The sequence below is a fragment of the Mauremys reevesii genome, linkage group 3 (assembly GCF_016161935.1).
Source record: "Mauremys reevesii isolate NIE-2019 linkage group 3, ASM1616193v1, whole genome shotgun sequence".
NCBI lineage: Eukaryota > Metazoa > Chordata > Testudines > Geoemydidae > Mauremys > Mauremys reevesii.
The window spans coordinates 34,327,781-34,343,209 of NC_052625.1; the positions used below are offsets into that span (position 1 = coordinate 34,327,781).

Genomic DNA, 15,429 nt, shown 5'->3' on the forward strand with positions numbered 1-15,429 from the left:
GCATGAGACGACCCCGATGTGTGTCGAGATGGCCATGGAGGGGCTGAAAAGCCCTGGGCAGAGTCTCCCTCTCTGACCGATCTTGCTCTACTCGGCACCGGGGATTGGTACCGGGAGCCATACTGGTACCGGGAACGAGATCGGGACCTGCAACGGGAACGGTGCCGGGAGGTCGACCGAGATCTCGAGGCTCGACGACAGGAGCGGCTGCGAGAGTCACGGTGCCTGGAGCAGTGCCGGGAGCTGGATCGGTGCCGAGAGTACCGGGCCGGCGAACGGGACGCTGATTGGTGCTGCGAGTGCGACCGGTACCGAGAAGGAGAACGGTGCCGGGACTGTGAGCAGCGTCCGAGCGTCTGCGGGACGCGATCGTGAGCGGTGCCACTCTGCTGTGCCGACAGAGGATGGTCTGATCTGCCTCCATCAGGAGCTGCTTGAGGCGAAAGCCCTGCTCCTTTTTGTCCTCGGCAAAGGCCTTGCAAATCGGCACTTATCTGCGGTGAGATTCCCGAGGCACTTAAGACTGGAGTCGTGGGGATCTCCTGTTGGCATTGGCAGGATCCCCAAACCCCTCTGAACTATATACACTATGTTATGAACTAATAAAATTAACTACAACTATAGAAATTTGAACTATATACACAAGTATTAACGAGATAACTACGAGTAGCTAGGGAAGTGGAGATCAGCTAAGCCGTGCTTCACTGTTCCAATGACCGACACGAGCGGTAGAAGGAACTGAAGGGCCGTTGGGTCAGCAAGTGTATATATTTGGCGCCATGGCGGCGCCACTCTAGAGGGCGACCCAGCCGACCCCCCGAGGGTTGCTAGGGTAAAAATCTTCCAATGAGCGTGCACGCGGCGCGCGCGCACCTAATGGGAATCAGTATGAGCAAGCACTCGAAGAAGAACCCCTAGATCCCTTTCTGCTGTACTCCTTCCTAGACAGTCTCTTCCCATTCTGTATGTGTGAAACTGATTGTTCCTTCCTAAGTGGAGCACTTTGCATTTGTCTTTATTAATCTTCATCCGGTTTACCTCAGACCATTTCTCCAATTTGTCCAGATCATTTTGAATTATGACCCTGTCCTCCAAAGCAGTTGCAATCCCTCCCACTTTGGTATCATCTGCAAACTTAATAAGCATACTTTCTATGCCTACATCTAAGTCGTTGATGAAGATATTGAACAGAGCCGGTCCCAAAACAGACCCCTGCGGAACCCCACTTGTTATACCTTTCCAGCAGGATTGGGAACCATTAACAACTACTCTCTGAATACAGTTATCCAGCCAGTTATGCACCCACCTTATAGTGGCCCCAGTACCCAGGCTAGCAACACGCGGACAGCTTCACAACGCCAGCAGCAGCTGTGCTCTCTCTACCTTTGTTACCTCAGGGTGAGATATCACCTATAAATCACCACCACCTGTAGAAAACGGTGCCAGTATCCAATAGCATCGCCATAAACTCAGTTTCACGCAACCGAGCAATTCCCTCACCCCTAGCAGGCTATCCTCACCAGGGCTGTTGCTCTGAGTGACGCTGTGCACAAGCACTCTGAAGAAGAGTCAGTAAGTCCGTCTTGTTTAAACCTTTAGGGGAGCAAGGGAAGGGAGTTCTGAATTTTAACTTGCACTTTCAATGTGACTACAGTGAAACCTCAGCGTTATGGACAGCCTCCATTCCCAAGGTGCTCGTAACTCCAAAATGTTTGTAACGCTGAACAAAACGTTATGGTTGTTCTTTCAAAAGTTTACAGCTGAATATTGACTTAATACAGCTTTGAAACTTTACTATGTGGAAAAAAAAATGCTGCTTTCCATTTTGGGGAGTTTATATGCGCTTAAGTAGTTTATGTTTATCACAGTGCTGTATTGTATTTGCCATTTTTGTGGTCTCTGCTGCTGCTGGATTGTGTACTTCGGTTGCTTGGTCAGTTCATAACTCTGGTGTTCATAACTCTGAGGTTCTGATGTATATCAACCATGGTAACTGTCTGTGTTAGCTGAATCCGCTGCTGTTGCAGCACCCATAGAACACCTGAGTTACCTATTTGTTACTGTACAGCCTGACAACTAATAGGATCGGTGACTGTGTAATATTTATAGATGTACACCAAGCACCACACAATTCCCAACAGGCCCCAGAACAGCAGGACCAGGTAGAGCACAGTATTACTATGGCTCACTGTGATCTTTCAAAGCCTCCCTGTACAGCTCTGGGGCCAGAAGCAGGACCAGGGGCAGAGGCTGGGGACGGGAGAGGAGCCACAGCCGAGCTGCAGTGGGGCCGGCAGCCGAGCCCAAAGGACCCATACCCTGAGGTGAGAAGCCACTCCAAGAAACAAGCAACAGAGAGAAGGGGAAGGAGATAGCGGGGAGGGCCTGGGCTCGCCTCCCGGCCAGAAGCTCACACAGGCCAGATGGGACGTGGGCAAACTATGGCCCACGGGATCGTCCTGTCAATCCTCCTCCCCCCGCCCAGCTGTCTACCCTCTCTGGCCCCCTGGAGTATTCACATAGACTAATCAGAACTGAAGAAGAAATGCTATGTAAAAATAGTATTAAGAATCAGACACACTCAGAACAGCCAGGTTATTTTCTTCAGTAATTTACTATCTGTTCAAAGGTGCCATCTTGATAGCAGTGGGGACGAAGTCTTCCATTTACCCTAACATGTGCATAGCATTAGCTGCCCACGACTTTTAGGCCAAACATACCTGAGCTGTGTTCTGGAAGGACTCTCTCTAGCTATGAGTGACAGTTCAGCACCAAGACACTTCACAACAAGAGCTTGCTCTAAAGTAAAAAAGTATTTTAGGGTGCAGGGAGAAAGGAATAGCTTCAATAAGTTTAAAAGGTCACCATTTTTTAGTCAACCCAACTTGACTAAAAAATAAAATTCCCAAACTATAAAAACTTTCCATGTTTTACCAATTTAACTTAAAAAAATAACACACTCTGAAAACAACTTTGGTAAATCAGACCTCCGCCTTAAAGATTTGCAGTAAAACAAGTGTCTCATAGACTTTAAAGCCAAAAGGGACCATCATGATCATCTAGTCTGACCTCCAGTACATCACAGGTCACAAAATATCACCCATCCGCTCCTCCCATAAACCCATAACCTTTGGCTGAGTTACTGAATGAAGTCATGATTTAAAGACTTCTTGTTACAGAGCATCCATCATGTATTCTAGTTTGAATCAGCAGATGAACCAGGCCCCATGCTGCAGAGGAAGGAAAAAAAAACCCCAGGGGCTCTGCCAATCTGATACAGGGGAAAATTCCTTTCCAAGCCCAAATATAGTGATTGGTTAGGCCCTGAGCATGTGGACAAGACTTACCAGTTAGACCGGGGGTGGGCAAACTACGGCCCATGGGACCATCCTGTCCAATCCCTGCTCCCCCCCGCTGTCTCCCCTCCCCCGCAGCCACGTCCCTAGCGCTCCGGCCCGCTGCTCCTGTCGGGGAGCATTGCAGCAGCGTGACTGGCTGTGGCGAGCGAGGACATGGGATTAGATACGGGGCTGGGGGTCAGTCAGGGAACAGGGAGCAGGGGGAGTTGGATTGGGCGGAGATTCCAGGGAAAATGGGGGGCAGTTGGGGCAGGGGTGTGGATGTGGGTCAGGGCAGTCAGAGGACAGGGAGTGGTTGGATAGGGCGTGGGTGTCCCGGGGGGCTTGTCAGGGGCAGGAGTGTGGATAGGGGGCAGGGGAAAGGAAGTAGGGGTTAGATGGGGATGGAGTCCTGGGGGCAGTTAGGGTGGGGAGGTCACTAGAGGGAGGTCGGGGACAAGGAGGCGGGGTGGGGGGTGGATGGGTCGGGGATTCTGAGGGCAGTAGACAGGGGTGGGATGTGGGAGGAGTGGATGGGGCAGGGGCCATGCTATTTGGGAGGCATAGCCTTCCCTACCCGGCCCTCCATACAATTTTGAACCCCAATGTGGCCCTTGGGCCAAAAAGTTTGCCCACCCCTGAGCTAGACACCTGGGAAAGAATTCTCTCTAGTAACTCATAGCCCTCCCCATCTAGTGCTGTTGGAGATATTTGCTAATAGCCGTTGCGGAGGGGCCATATGCCATTGTAGGCAATCGCATCATCCCATCTCCTCCATGAATTCAGCAAGCTCAGTCTTGAAACAAATTAGGATTTTTGTCCCCCACTACTCCCCTTGGGAAAGATGTTCCAAAACTTCACTCATCTGATGTAAAGCCCTATGTGGGACTATTTTTTTAAACCCACTCCCATCCTGCCCTGCAATATCTTCTCCCACCTACTCCTGCATTGTTTCTTTTATATTTATCCCACTCCCATTCACAAACAAAGTAGATTCTGCAAATCCCACAAGAGGGACAGATTCCCCTGGGCTACCAAAAAAACCCAACAACCACCACCCACCACAGTTGGTTAATATGTTATATACATAAATAGAATTCAGACACAATTTTACCACCCAAAGAATAAAACAAATCTTGCTTTAACCATGTAAAAAAAACATTTTAACTCCTCTTATAACAGACATTAATCTCTTTCAGTCCCTCACGGGATCCCAGTCCCACTGCAGGGCTCTACTATGATGGTTATAAACCTTCATCTAATTTCAAGCCTAAACTTATTGATGGCCAGTTTATACTCATTTGTTCTTGTGCCAATATTGCCCTTAACTTAAATAACAGCTCTTCTCCCAGGTGTTTATCCCTGTCATTTATTAATAGAGAGCAATCGGATCTCCCCTCGGCCTTCATTTGGTTCGGTTACACAAGCCAAGCTCCTTAAGTCTCTTCTTGTAAGGTAGCTTCTCCAGGCCTCTGGTCATCCTAGTAACTCTTCTCTGCACCTGTGCCACTTTGATTTCATCTTTCTTAAACATGGGAGACCAAAACCGCACACAGGATTCCAGATGTGGTCTCATCTGTGCCTTGTAGAACAGTACTAACACTTCCCTAACTCTACTGGAAATACCTCTCCTGATGCAGCGCAGAATTGCATTAGCCTTTTTTACAGCTGCATCATATTGACAGCACAGAGTCACCACTGTCTTTCTCCTCTTCTCTTGGTTCCAACTGATCGTCCCCAATTTTGAACAAAAATTCTAGCTGTTAGTCCCTAAGTGCATGACCTTACACTTTCTACTATTACATTTCACCCCATGTCTATTACTCCAATTTGCAAAGTCATCCAGATTTTCTTGTATGACATTCCAGTCCCCTCTGTATTGGCAATACATCCCAATTTTGTGTCATCCACAAATTTTACTAGCTCATTCCAACTTTTTGTGCCAAGGTCATTAACGAAAATGTTAAATAAGATTGGTTCCAAGAATGATTCCTGAGGAACTCAACTAGTAACCTCCTCCAGCCTGACAGTTCACCTTTCAATATGACCAGTTGTAGTCTCCCTTTTACCGGTTCCTTACCCACTTTTCGATTCTTGTATTAATCCCCATCTTCTCATATTTAACTATAAGAACCTAAGAACAGCCGTACTGGGTCAGACTAAAGGTCCATCTAGCCCAGTATCCTGTCTACCGACAGTGACCAATGCCAGGTGCCCCAGAGGGAGTGAACCTAACAGGTAGTGATCAAGTGCTCTCTCTCCTGCCATCCATCTCCACCCTCTGACAAACAGAGACTAGGGACACCATTCCTTACCCATCCTAGCTAATAGCCATTAATGGACTTAACCTCCATGAATTCATCCAGTTCTCTTTTAAAGCGCTGTTATAGTCCTAGCCTTCACAACCTCCACAGGTAAGGAGTTCCACAAGTTGACAGCACTGGGTGAAGAACTTCCTTTATTTGTTTTAAACTTGCTGCCTATTAATTTCATTTGGTGACCCCTAGTTCTTGTATTATGGGAATAAGTAAATAATTTTCCTTGTCTACTTTCTCAACATCACTCATGATTTTATATACCTCTATCATATCCTCCCTTAGTCTCCTCGTTTCCAAGCTGAAAAGTCCTAGCCTCTTTAATCTCTCCTCATATGGGACTGTATCAGGGTGGACCCCTGCTCTGGCCCTGAAGGGGTTAAAAACAGCCCTGGGAAGGGGCCAAGGCTCAAGAAAACAGCCTTTAGGCTGTGCTGATTGAAGTGGCTGCAGCTGGGGCCACGCCCCAAACTGAGCAACAGGGCCTTATAAGAAGGCCAGGAAGCCAGAAGCCAAGACAGTCTCTCTCTGCCTTCAGAGAGAGAAGGGCCTGGCTGCAGGGAGCTAGAGATTGGATACCTGAGTGAAGCAGGGCTGGGGAAAGGCTGAGGAGCTGGGAACTCCAGCCTGGAAAGCCCCGGGCTGCGGCCTAGCAGAGGGCTAACAGGTACTAGGGGTTGCAGAGGGCAGCCCAGAGGTAGGCCAAGGCAGCAGGTCCAAACCCAACCTTGCCAGTGATGAGTAGGCTGATACTGCAGTCTGCCCCAGGACGTGGGGCTAGACAATGACTGACAGTAGCCATCTACTGAGGCAAGGTGGGGATAGAGGGTGGGGGTTCCCTGAGGAGGGGAGACCCAGAGAGAAAGGGGTTACTGCTAGGGGGCAGCACCCCATGTAAAGGGCACCGGGTCAGGGAGGGACATGGGGGGGCCAAAGGACAGGCGGATCACCAGCCTGCAGAGGGCGCTCCAGCGCTGGAATAGAGCTAATTCCCAGAGTCACCAGCAGGAGGCGCCGCGGGGGTGAGTGCGGCCCGTTCACAGGACCCATTCCAAACCCCTAATCCTTTTAGTTGCCCTTCTCTGAACCTTTTCTAGTACCAGTATATCTTTTGTGAGGTGAGGAGACCACATCTGTACGCAGTAGTCAAGAAGTGGGCGTACCATCGATTTATATAAGGGCAATAATATATTCTCAGTCTGATTCTCTATCTCCTTTTCTATGATTCCTAACATCCTGTTTGCTTTTTTTAACCACCTCTGCACACTGCGTGGACATCTTCAGAGAACTATCCACGATGACTCCAAGATCTTTTTCCAGAGAAACTAATCATTTCTCCTGTGGAACTGGATCAAATGCCTTACTGAAATCCAGGTAGATTACGTCTAACGCATTTCCTTTGTCTAGAAAATCAGTTATCTTCTCAGCGATCTACTTTTTGTAAAAACATGTATTTTATCCTAATTGCCTTTTTTACCTCTATGTCCTTAACTACTTTCAAAATTTGTTCTAAGACCTTGCATACAACTGAGGCCAAACTAACGGGCCTGTACTTTCCCAGATCACGTTTTTTTTCCCCCTTTCTAAAAGAGAAGTATTAAATTTGCAATTCTCCAGTCATAAGGTACAGCCCCTGAGTTCACGGTGCCATTTGAAACACCTGAGGATATGATGAGCCAGATCATCAGGTGCTGTAAGCTGACTTCAGAGTGACGCTGATTTATACCAGCTGAGGATTTAACCTTTTGAGGTTGAGTTAAAAAAAAACCCTCTTTCCCCCCCCCCCCAAATACAACAAAACAAGATTTGTAATGGAGATAGCTAGCTAATATTATTTTGCTGTATTTAAAACAAACTGTGAAATAAATGTCCAGATAAGAGAATTGTTTGCCAAAGTAATGATAAATCTCAACTTTCTTAAGGTAATGGTTGGCCATGCTCTGCTTTCCCAATATTGACAAAGCAAGTAAGGCTCAACCAATACACCCATTCCTTTGTGAACTATTAAATTATACATATTGCTAATCAATAGTCATTTAATTGGCACAGGAGCATTCAATTTAAAAGTTGTCTATAATGCACACTGAACATAAAAAAATTAGCAATGACTTGTCAGCTGAAGCCTCATTTAAAAAGCTATTGCCAACCTTTCTGTCTTAAGTTAGCCATCTTGCTACATTTGCAGCTCAAAGGCTAATACGGTGGTGTCCCAATTATCACAGAAGTATTGCTATAGAAGAATTCATTCTTCTAAAACATAGGAACAAGTTACTTTTTTGCATGAATGACCTGAATTACTTCATCGAGCTCCGATGCATTCACACAGGAACCCTCAGATACAACGTCTGCTTCTGAATCACAATGGTGGCTCTTTGAGAAGTTTCATGTGGCTGCTCCAGGGTTTGAAGACAGTATTATTAAATATACAACAACCACCAGAAAAATTGTCAAGACTGTCTTCCATTTCATAACATTAATAGCCGAATCACATTCCTCTCGTGACAAGAGCACTGTGGGTTTTGTAGAAAATGATAGCCGTGGTTTGGAGTTCTGAGTGGCAGATTTGGGATCCAGCAAGTCAGGTGAATAAAACAGAAAAAGAATGTTAACCTCCACAGTGTTGGATAGAGGTGTATTTAGCTGTACATCCTTCTTGCCAGAAGGTTACAGAGATCCTACTAATTCAAAATAGAGTTCATAGATAGTTGTGTTATAAATGCATTTCACTTGTAATATAACATGGTGTACTACAGAATGACTGGTTTCAGTTACTGCTAGGACTATTAACATGCTATTTATATGTACACACATGCATGCACACACTTGCATTGTTTACTAATTATATATCTCCTCTATAAATACTCTGCAAGTGTAGTTCTAACATGCAATGTTTTCCCTATTCTTGTGTTCCTTTAAATCAGTATAAAAAGGTATTTTTCTGTAGAGCGTCCTCACATCTTGAACAATCTTAGGCATTGCTAATATGCTTCTCAGACTACATTTTAGTTCAGCATTAAAAAAGTATCAGGAAAACAGGACTCTTTCCTTAAATCTTACATACCCTCAACTCTGCATTCAGACACTCAGAATATTTGCAGTTCACTTTCAAATTCCCCACACAGGTAACTATAAAAATGATTCATTCTTAATCCTAACAGTTTGAAAGTGTTGGCTAAACCCTTTTAGGAAATACCAGGAACACATGCGCATGCGTGTTGGAAAAGTCAATCATTTTGTTATAGGATATTTGATTTTTTTACTGCTACAAGAAACCCGCTGGGACAGTAATGAGCACCTGCGTGTGTTATCAAGTAGCCCCATAATGCATGTGATTACAAGTAACTACACTAGTAATTATATAAGAATAATCCACATCAAGTACACTTCAAGGTCCCCTGAGGGAAGATAACAACAATACAATATGTAAAATTATTAATGTATTTTGAATGGCTGCAACACCACTTTCAACTGTTGTGGGGAAGGCCTACTTCTAAATGTAGATTCAAACAAGTCTCTTGCCCAGCTCTCTGGAAGCTGGACATGCCCCGAGAATGGAGGGAGTGTCATTTTCCACAGGGATAGGATCTTCTCTCGAGTACCGGCTGGAGGTTAACCTACAGGGTTAGAGAGTTCACATTTGAAAAGAATCATGCAATACAGGTCAGAAGAAAGGCAGACCTAGGAAATTAATACACTAGACCTGAACTCGGGGGCATGGGTTAGAGGATGAAAAGGCAGCCCCCAAATGAAAAAGCTCGGCTCGTGTCTCGGTGCACAGCTGTGATATAGTTACTGTTCAGCTACTAGAAAACTAGAATGTGGTTCTAACTGACCGGGATCACCAGACCAACGTGCAAATACCCTTCGAGTGTAGTGGGCATGGAACACACTATGAGGCTAGTGATGTGCCCCTGGACAAAAAAAATCGGTGTGTGTGGCTAAGTTTGGGAAGGACACCTGATTTAATAACTGCTCCTTCCAGCTGCGCTCTCTCCTCGGGATGACGTGATTTGTGATGGGGGGGGCTATCACATTTTCCTTTCAGTCAGAGCTCCCCTTGCCAGTCGGAATTTTTCCTATTATATTATCACAACCTTCTGTCTCCAAACCCAAACCAGGGAGCACCTCAAGCTACACCAAGCCTCATGCTGTAGACTAGGAAACTGCTCCACTTTCTGCCTGGCTTCGACACTTGCAGACAGACACACGCATCCTAGCACCCTGAAGGGCAGACCTGCCCCCAGTTGTCCTGCTACACTCCCCTGCAGCCCACTGAATGCAGCTAGCAAAGGAGAACAGGATGGCTGCGGCGTGCTAAACTGATCCACCCAGTGGATGCTCCAGCCAGAATGAGCCCTGGCCCTTTCCTCTACCCCTCTCCCCAGCAGCCAGCTCGCAAAGATGCCCTGGGTTTAAAGCGCTTGCAAAGGCATCCTTGCAGGCGGGGTTTGGCTGGAGAAATGGTCGGGTGGGAGCCGGGCCCAGCCTCACCCTCCTGGACAGGAGCTACACCCACCTTAGACAAAGGAGAAGTGATAGAAACAAAAGCCAGGCGGGTGTTTACTGGCACAATGGCGTCTGTCTGAATGCTGCATGCTCCTTGCTTTCCCAATGCCTCCTCGCAGGAGGGACCCAGGGCTGCTCAGTCCCCCTCTTTGCCCCCTTCTTTCCTGCGCCTCTGTCCCGGATTTTGCAGGCTCGGGATGGGGTTCTGTGGTCCAAAACACTCACTATTCCCTCCCTTCTTGCTGCCTGTATAATTTGCCTTATACACAGGGACACAAATACAGAGAAGTGTTTTCCAATTTTAAAAACTTTATTGTAATCCGGTATATAAATAAAAGGTTAGCTTTTGTTCAAAGCCATTTTTAACAACAACTATTTACAGATAATGTCATTTTCTGATAAAGAACTGAACTATGCACTTTTTTGCACTCGTATTCTTCTTCCTCATCAGTGAGGATTTCATGATTTGTTCCTTCTGGAATGCAGGGCATATGTACCCACCTCTTGCAAGAATCACACTGGACCTTTGATAAGTAACAATTGAGAAAATGAAATCAGAGAAGTTGTAACGTTACAAATACTTTCCATTCGCTCATGCTATTCCATCCACGTCAGCATTACCTAAGATATGCCTATCACAGGGGTGGGCAAACTTTTTGGCCTGAAGGCCACATCGGGGTTCCGAAACTGTATGGAGGGCTGCGTTGGGGAGGCACAGCCTTCCCTAACAGCCTGGGCCCTGTCCCCATCTGCCCCTTTCCGCCCCCTGACTGCCCCCCTCAGAACTCTGACCCATCCAACCTCCCCTGCTCCTTGTCCTCTGATCACATCCTCCCAGGACTCCCCACACCAACCACCCTGCCGGGAACCCGACCTCTTATCTAACCCCCCACCCCCCCGCTCCCTTTCCCTGACTCCTATCCACATCCCCGCCCCGACATGCCCGCCCACCCTGGGACTCCCACACCTATTCAACCACCCACTGCTGCTCCCTGTCTGCCCACGGGACCCTCTGCCACTTATTCAACCCCCCCGCTCCACATCCCCTTTCCATACCACACAGAGCACCAGGACTGGCAGCAGCACTGAATGGCTGGAGCCAGCCATCCCACCGTGCAATCCCGCTGCCTAGAGTGCTGGCGGCACGGCGAGTTGAGGCTGCGGGAGAGGAGGGACAGAAGCAGGAGGGCCTCCACGACCAGGAGCTCAAGGGCCGGGCAGGGCGGCCCGCAGTTTGCTCACCTCTGGCCTATCACCATGATGGAATGTTTACTGTTGTGGAATTTTTACAAGAATCCTGATTCTTAAGCAGCTTATGGCATATGTTTCTGATACAATCCTATGTTTCTTACCATCGTGCAATCCTCACTTTCCTTTTCACAACTGACAAGGTTGCAGTATATGCAGTAGTCCTCCACGCTTTCTGAAAAAAAAAAAATCAATATAAGCGCAATGAAATGCTGATCATGTCACGACCAACACTCTAAATGCAAATCCGAGTTAGTAATTACTGTCGCTATTTTAATCCAGTCACTGGTTGCAACATTTTTTCTTTTTGTGAGTCTTATTTTTCAAAGTTTTACTTTACTGCACCTGAATATAAAAATATAAAATTTTATTTAACTTGACTATCAATAGCAACAATTCACCCCAAACTAATGTTGAGTTACAAGAAGATATTATTGATGAATAGCCACATTTACAGAACCAGACCCGTGAGTTACCCAACTTGAGGGGTATTTTGATAACGGTCTTTTAAGTAACATAATTACACTTTTTAGTTTACCTTAAAATGTGCCTTATGATTCTATAGTACATGGGAGAAAGTTATTACCTGACTCTTTCACTAGAACAATTGCTACTTGTCTTCTAAACTCAGCATTATCAATTCAATAGAAACATCACAAGAGGCTGTCTTTCTGCATAAATACGTTTCTGCAAACTAATAACACTTCTATTTAGAAAAATATCACAATTCTCAGAGGTGAAAGTGGGCTGAGCCAGCATGCTGGTAAGAACTGGCCACGGTTCCGGCCCGTACACGGACGACGTTACAGTGCTGCTGTGGCAGTGCTTTATGCTTTCAGGTCCCTGTCCCCGTTACCTCTCCTCACATCTGTGGCCCTGCCATAGGGTCTGACAGCGCTGCTGGATGATACCGGCAGGGCCACCAGCAATGGGGAGGAAAGGGGCAGTTGCCTTGAGGTCAGTGATTCAAAAGGGCCTGGGGCTCCTTCCCACCACAACAGCAGCTGTCAGGAAGGGCTGGCTGAGGGAATCTGGCCCCCCAGCCCACATCTTCCACCCAAGACCCATCCCTTCTGAGGGCCCAGAGCATACCCCACACGCCATGGCAAGGACGCTGGTGCAGTGGACACCAGTAATCTTCCACATTTACTTTCACCCCTGATAATTTCACATACATAAATGATAATGGCAATTTTGTATTCAAAACCTTTAAGATAAGTGGTCTGCAGTTGTGGCCATCACTTTTTGTTTATTATGCTGAAGAATTTTATTCTTCCAATCAGATGGGGAGTTGCTCGTTAATCGTTTGATGAAGTATCTGAAACTTTGAGAGAGTACATTAGTGGACTGTATAAATGAGCTTTTCTTTCCCTTTTTTTTAAAAAAAAAAAAAAACAGTTTCTGTACAGAGATAGAAATCCTTTCTATCGCTATTTACTTAATGATTGCCATGACTTATTGCGCATTAGATATCTATCTATCAGTGGTCCCCAACGCGGTGCCCGCGGGCACGGGGGCATCTAAATGCGCCCGCATTCTGGCTGGTGGTCGAGCATCTGCCAAAATGCCTCCAAATTTCGGTGGCGACGCCTCTGGATGACATCGCTTGTTGGCGGCAAGCAGCGTCATCAAGAGGCGTCGCCCGCCGAAATTCAGAGGCATTTTGGCGGATGCTCGAGCACCATCACGGTCCTTCATTTGCTTTTCGCCAGCGAAAGGTTGGGGACCACTGGTATATATATTAACATACTTACACACACACACACGCTTTCATATTACTGTCACACTCTTATACAATGTATCACCTGCTTTGCTGTGCCCCATGTTGATAACACCTTCACACTCATGCAACATGCTACCGTTTCGGGTCCACATTCTGTGAAGTAGTTACACAAATCCACTCAAAGTACATTAGTAAGCACATGCTGTTTCAATTTTTCTTTGTAGCTAACAGGAAGATTTTAGTCTCATTGTGTAAATATTTTCACATTAACAGTTCATATACACTGTAAAAGTAAGTATCTTAAAAATCACCTCCAATTCCTTAGACATGTTCTTTCATATCTCATCTCATCACACAACGGGTCAATTGATAATAATTCTTTTGTTTGCATCAATGCTATCTGTAAGTTTAAATATACATTACAAGTTATATTGGCAAAGTGATAAATTCTGCTATTTTATAATGACTTCTCAAAAAAACAATCCATTAACATATTCTCATTTGTGATGTCTAACACACAGGAGAAAAGCATATTGTGGATTCATTGATCAAATCATTACAAACTGCATTCTTTCAAGTAACATTAACAACAGAATTTCACAGTATCATTTTATTTTATTTTAAAGCTCAGTTCTTGGAATGTCAAGAGTTATATTTACATTCCACTTTCCTTTGCATGCACTGAACTCACTGAAAACCCGCAATATGGGAAATGAGACCACTGCTACCCAGCTGTGTTACAAATCTCTTATATAATACCACATTTAGTGACCATAATCCTGAAGTACAATAGAAAACATCTTACATAAGAACCACTTAGGCAATGATCTGGTGTGTGATAAGTAAGCAAATAATATATCATATTGAAGAAATCCACTCTGTATTCATTTAAAAAGAAAAAGAAAAGAGAACAATTACAGTTTCCAGTGAAGCAAACTATGAAATGTAGCTTATACGGTATTTCCCAATTTCATTACATGGCTTACTACTACAGTACTCATTCCACATCAAACATAGCATTGTATTTGCTGTTTCGCACTGTGTTTCACTGACTGAAAGAAAATGTGCTTTGCTCATGCTGTGTATGAAAGCTTGTTAGCATTTACTTTCATTTGTGCTGTTCTGCCTGAGAGAATGGCCCTAGAAACTACTGCTGAGATGGGTTGTACCTGCTGACAGTCAACCAAGTTATTAATGCATTAATCATTCTGGCACATAAAGAATAGAATGACAGGTTTCAGAGTGGTGTGCCAAGTTGACTGTAATTTAAGGCTTCCTGTGCCAGTAATACATTTTAACATTTGTAGAAGGTCTCTCTCTATGTCTATATTATATAAATAAACGATTGTATTTCAAGTAAATAATGTTTTTAAAATATTTAGGAAGCTGCATTTAAAATAAAATTAAATGCAGCTCTTATCAATAGCGTGATCCTTGCCTGGGATCCTGGTCTGGGGTTCCAGCCACCAGCACTGCTCAGCCCACTGCCAGTCTGGAGTTCCATTCACTCAGCCTGCAGCGAGCTGGCGGGGCGGCAGAGGCTGAGTGGCTCAGTCCACTGCCGGTCTGGGGTGCGGCAGCACTCAGTCCGCTGCCAGTCTGGGGTTCCAGCTGCCAGCCCGCTCAGCCTCCTGGCGGCCTGGGGTCCTGCCCACCGGCCCGCTCAGCCCACTGCCAGCTGAGTGAGTGGAACCCCAGACAAGGATCCCAGGCCCTGCTCAGCCGCTGCGGTCTGGGCTTAGCGGCTCAGTCTGCTGCTGGTCTGAGGTCCTGGCCTCTGGTACCACTCAGTCCGCTGCCAGCCTGGGGTTCCATTCACCCAGACTGGCAGCACGCTGGCGCGTCCGGGGCTGGGACCCCAGACCGGCAGCAGGCTGAGCACTCAGCCGCTGTCGGTCTGGGGTTCTGGCCGCCAGCTCCTGCCAGCAGGGATCCCAGCCGCTGCCACCACTCAACCCGCTACACCAGCCTGGGGTTCTGCTCACCCAGGCGGCGTGAGGCTGGCGGGGCCAGCGGCTGGGACCCCGACTGGCAAGGGCCGGCAACCAGAACCCCAGACCGAAAGCAGGCTGAGACACTCAGACCCCTGCCAGCCTCGCTCAGCCTGCTGCCACTCTGGCGTTCCAGCTGCGGCTCCTGCCAGCCGGGGTCTCAGCTGCTGGCCTGCTCAGCCGCTGCCAGCCTGGAGTTCCTTGGGGTCCCCAGGCCAGCGGTAGGTGCTGAGTGGAGCGGCAGTCAAGACCCGACTGGCAGCGGGCAACAGCCGGAACGGGGTGGCAGTGGGTTGAGCGCTCAGCCG

General features: G+C 46.8%; 1 long non-coding RNA gene across 2 annotated transcripts; it reads right to left on the bottom strand.

Moving 5' to 3' along the window:
• Positions 1 to 10,599: 10,599 nt before the first annotated feature.
• LOC120400816 lies at positions 10,600 to 13,500 on the bottom strand. Of its 2 annotated transcripts, none has more exons than XR_005596092.1 (4): positions 13,442 to 13,500; positions 12,615 to 12,731; positions 11,512 to 11,582; positions 10,600 to 10,683 (listed from the first exon to the last, which is right to left on the bottom strand). It is a non-coding gene; the product is annotated as an uncharacterized LOC120400816 (long non-coding RNA). The 2 variants fall into 2 exon arrangements; XR_005596093.1 differs by having other exon boundaries at positions 12,615 to 12,725; positions 13,442 to 13,498.
• Positions 13,501 to 15,429: the final 1,929 nt, after the last annotated feature.